The following is a 5,124-nucleotide window of genomic DNA, read 5'->3' on the forward strand; positions in this document are numbered from 1 at the left end:
TAGTTTTATAGTTTGAGGCTTGACATTGAAGCTTTGATTCATTTTGACTTGAGGATAAATTAAAAAGATTTTTTTTTTTTTGGTTTGCTTCTTCTCTTTTTAAAATGTTTTTGTCTCTGGGGCCAGCCAGGTGGAGAGGTGTCTAAGGTGGATGGATACCACACACACACAAATAGTAAAATTAGATAATTAAAAAAATATTTATTTCTTCCCTGAAGGAGAGAGACAGAGACAGAGAGAGGCAGACAGAGATATGGTACCCCACAACAGGTTATTGATGCCACTATCTGCTCCCATCTTTAGTCAGCCCAGGTCAACTTATTCAGGGAGGTCTCCAGACACGAACCCAGAAGCTTCTCACATGAATCAGTCTCACAGTGTTGTGCTCAGTTTTGTCCTTTATATAATGGAATCATGCAGAATATATCCTTATATCAATGTTGCTATCTTGTGATAGTGTCATGAATGAGAGTATGGGCTCTGGAAACAGACTGCCCTGGGTAAGTTTTCTGTGCTTCAGTTTACTCAACTGTACTGTGAGTATGTGTGCAGTATCGAACTGTTGTAAGATTAAATCAATAGAAAAATGTAAAGTGCTTAGAACAGTGCTTGACCCATAAGAAGTATTCTCTGTAGCCATTGAGTTTCTAAGCTCTTGGCTATTTGGTCCCATTCTGCTTTTTATAGTAGACCTGTGCAGGAGGAAGCAGTGGCCGTGACCATTCCTAAGATTACATAGGGAGTGTGGTAGAGCCTAGACAAGAATCCCACATCCCTGGCTCTCCTGAAGCTCAGAGTTGCAGGGAATTTTGGTGAAATTAAGAGCTGAGGTTGGCTTAGAGGCCAAGTGGGGCGTGGCCCTTCCAAAGTCTGAGTAGAGGGGATGAGCAGCATTGGTTTAGATAAGTAAGGTGTGGGGAGTTGGTGATGGATGGTGATTCCTCGCATCGCCTCTAGTGCTGTCTGAGGTCACACCCATGTTCTCTGTTAGCGTTGGGATTATAGGGATTAACCTTCATTCCCTTTTCATTTGTTTCTCCCTGTCTGTGGCTGTCAGTCACCCTCAAACTTTACCCCTGGAGGAGCTCTACTCTAACACAACAAGCTGGCTTCAGCCATCCTCTTCCTCACTAGCTGTGGCTGGGGAAGAGTTATGATATTTTCATAACTCTGGGGAAAATAAATCTCACCTCTTTAGGAGTAGATTTGTTACCACAGAGAAGTTGTGGATGTTATCTGTAAAAATGAGGGCAGAAGAATTTTGGATTCTGGGACAGTAGGTGATGCGGTGGTTAAGGTGCTGGACTCTGACATGGCTGACCATGGTTTGAGTCCTAGACCTGTTGACTTGGAAATCATGCTGGGCATGTGTGCATGTGTGCCCAAAATCCCAGGAGGAAAATGGATTGCAGAGTGGCCAACCCTCTTGGGGAGTGATTTCTCACTTTTCCTCTCACTGTCTCCATTTCTCTGGCAAGTGTCTCTTCTCCAATAAGCGCATCAGCCCTATGGCAAAAGCATTAAAAAAAAAAGATATATAGATATGTGATAAAGCAGGTCTGGTAATGCTAATTAGAAAATCTAGATTGTGGTTTACCATACAATTTTTCAACTTTTCTGTACATTACCAAATGGTAATAATAAAATGTTGGGGGCTTGGGACCAGCAGTTAGCATAATGGGCTATGTTGCTGAACTCCCATGTAGCTGACTGGGGTTCGAGTCCCGGACCCAGTGGCTTAAACTCACACCGGGCACATGTGCGTGCATGCCCAAGATCCCTAGAGGAGAATGGAGAAGGGATTGTGGCGTGGCCATCCCCCCTGGGGGGTGATTTCTTGCTTTCTAGCTCTCTGTTTCTCTCTGTCTTTCTGCGAGCGCACATGCTCTATAGCAAAAACCTCTTCAAAAAAAAAAAAAATGTTAAGGGCCAACTTGTGGCCTGGTGGTAAAGGCAGCTGGATCCTACTTGGCCAACAATGCAGTTTGAGTCCTGGACCTGGTGGCTTGAGAGAAACATCAGGCACATGGTCATGTGTGCTCAAAATTCTGTAAAGGAGGTAAAGGAATGTGGCATGACCATTCCCCACAGGGGTTGCTTTCTCACTTTTCCTCCTTCTCCTTTCTTTCTGTCTCTCTTCAGAAAGCACGTGTGCCCTCAAGCAAAAGTTAAAAAAAATGTTAGGACAATTTTTTCTTTTCGGAGAGGTTTTTGCTATAGGGCACATGCGCTCGCCAGAAAGACAGAGACAGACAGAGAGACAGAAAGCGAGAAATCACTCCCCAGGGGGGATGGCCACACCGCAATCCCTTCTCCTCCATTTTCCTCTCGGGATCTTGGGCACGCACGCACACGCAACCGTTGTGAATTTAAGCCATCGGGTCTGGGACTCGAACCGCAGTCAACTGCATGGGAGTCCAGCAACATAGCCATTATGCCAACTGCTGGTCCCTGAGGACAATATTATGCTAATGTGTCTCAGTGGATGGAGACAGTTGATTTTTCTGGGAGAGTTCATTAGTTGGAATTTTCTTTTTAGAGAGATTTCTGCTATAGGGTGTGTGTGCTCGCTGGAGAGACAGAGAGAAAGAGAGAGAGAGAGAAAGTGAGAAATCACCCTCCCAGGTGAGATGGCCATCCTGCAATCCCTTCTACTTTATTCTCCTCTTGGGATCTTGACCCCCTCCCCTCCCCCCACATACATACACACACACATGCGTGGTGTGAGTTTTAAGTTGCAGAGTCCGGGACTTGAACCATGGTCGACCACATGGGAGTCCAGTGATGTAACCATTACTTCAACTGTTGGTCCCATTAGTTGGTATTTTAAAAGAAGTTTATTTATTTACTGTTTATTTATCAAATAAGAGAGAGAGAGAAAAATGGCACTCCCATATAGCAATCCAGTTTCATCCTCAGCCAGTCTGGGATCATGGACACATGAGTGCCTGGCACGCTCAGGGAGATTTCTGGATGTGAACAAGAAACTTTCCCTGTGCATCAGTCTCACAGAGGAGTGTTGTGTTTTATTGTTGTACACTGACCTGGATTGAGATTTTCTTTTTTTCTTTCTTTTCCTTCCTTCCTTCCTCTTTTCTCTCTCTCTCTTTCTTTCTTTCTTTCTTTCTTTCTCTTTCTCTCTATTTATTTCTTTTTCTTTTTCTTGCTGTAGGGTATGTGTTCTTGCTGGGGAGAGAGAGAGAGAGAGAGAGAGAGAGAGAGAGAGAGAGAGAGATAGATCACTCCCTTGCCCCAGGGGAGATGTCAACTCTGTAATCCCTTCTTCTCTACTCTTTCTTTGGGATTTTGGGCACATATATGCACCTGGCATGTTTTTCAAGCTACTGGATCTAAGACTTGAATTTCTTAGTTGGCTATGTGGGATCCAGTGCCTTAACCACCTGCTGGCCCCAGATTGAGATTTTTAAATGTGGGTTAAGTCAGTACTCAAGGCTGGTAGAAAGTGTTCTCTACAAAGATTTCAGCTTGGGACTTTTACTGGTGCAGGTGGTGGAAATCTAACTCAAACACGTGTAGACAAAAATGGGACTCTAGGGACCAGCAGTTGGCGTAATGGCCATGTCGTTGGACTCCTATGTAGTTGACTTTGGTTCGAGTCCTGGACCTGGTGGGTTAAACTCATGCTGGGTGCGTGTGCATGGGTGCCCAAGATCCCGAGAGGAGAATGGAGGAGAAGGGATTGCGGCGTGGCCATCCTTTTTTGGGGGTAATGTCTCACTTTCTGTCTCACTGTCTGTCTTTCTGGCACATGCATGCACCCTATAGTGAAAATCTCTCCCCCCCAAAAAACGAAGGAACTCTAATTTTAGACTCTAATTGATGAGCTAGGGGGCAGATCAAAAGCAGGCAGACACACTGGAGGCAGGCTTTATTAATTTATTTTCTCTAATTTGACCAGAGAAGGAGAGGAGAGAGAGAGAGAGGAGAGAGAGAAAAAGTGAGAAAGCAAGCTGTGTGTCCAGGACTTGAACTGCTGTCAGCCATGTGGGAGCCCAGCGCCCTTCACCACCATACCACCTGCTGGCTCCAAAGAAGCAGGCTTTAAATGTCTTTAAGATTCTGTTTATCTTGGGACCATGGCATAATGGTTATGTTTCTGTACTCTCATATAGTTGACCACAGTTTGATTCCTGGATCTGGAGGCTTAAAACTCATATAAGGCATGTGTGAGCACCCAAAATCCTGAGAGGAGAATGGATAACAGATTGCAGCATGTCCATCCCACCGTGGGGTGATTTCTCACTTTCCGTGTCCATCCCACCGGGGGGTGAATTCTCACTTTCTGTCTCTCTATATCTCTGTCTCTCCGGTGAGTGCATGTGTCATATAGCAAATATCTCTCTCTTAAAAAAGAAAACAATGTTTATTTCAATCTGTTTTTTCTCTTTTTAAAATTATTTATTTAATTTTATTTCTTCTTCTTCTTTAATTTGACCAGAGCAAGACAGAGAGTTTGAGAGAGTGAGAGAGACAGCGAGGGAGACAGAGAGGGAGAGAGGATGGAAAGCAGACCTCCAGGTCTGGAACTCAAACCATGGTTGGCCATGTGGGAGTCCAGTGTCTTCACCACTATGCCACCTGCCAGCCCCATGCTTCTTTCTTTCTTTCTTTCTTTTCTTTTCTATTTTTTTTTTAAAGAACTATTTATTTATTTATTTAATTCTATTTGTTATCATTATTTTAAAATTTGACCAGAGAGAGACAGAGAGAGAGAGAAAGAGAAAGTGAGAAAGCAAACCACCAGGTCCTGGACTTGAACTACAGTTGGCCATGTAGGAGTCTAGCACCTTTAACCACCACACCACCTGCCAGCCCTGTCATGTTTCTTTATTTTTAATTAAAAAAATTAAATTTATTATTATTTTTAAAATTTGCCATAGAATGTGTATGCTTGCTGGAGAGAAACAGAGAGATAGAGGGACAGAGAGAGAGAGAGAGAGAGAGAGAGAGAGAGGAAAAGTGAGAAAGCAACTGGAATAGGAGGATGTCTACATTGCAATTCTTTCTCCTCCATTATTCTCCTCAGGATTTTGGGAACACACACACACACACACACACACACACACACACACATATGTGTGTCGTGTGTCACACGCGTCTTGC

This window comes from Tupaia chinensis, unplaced genomic scaffold, assembly GCF_000334495.1.
Source record: "Tupaia chinensis unplaced genomic scaffold, TupChi_1.0 Scaffold000037_18, whole genome shotgun sequence".
NCBI lineage: Eukaryota > Metazoa > Chordata > Mammalia > Scandentia > Tupaiidae > Tupaia > Tupaia belangeri.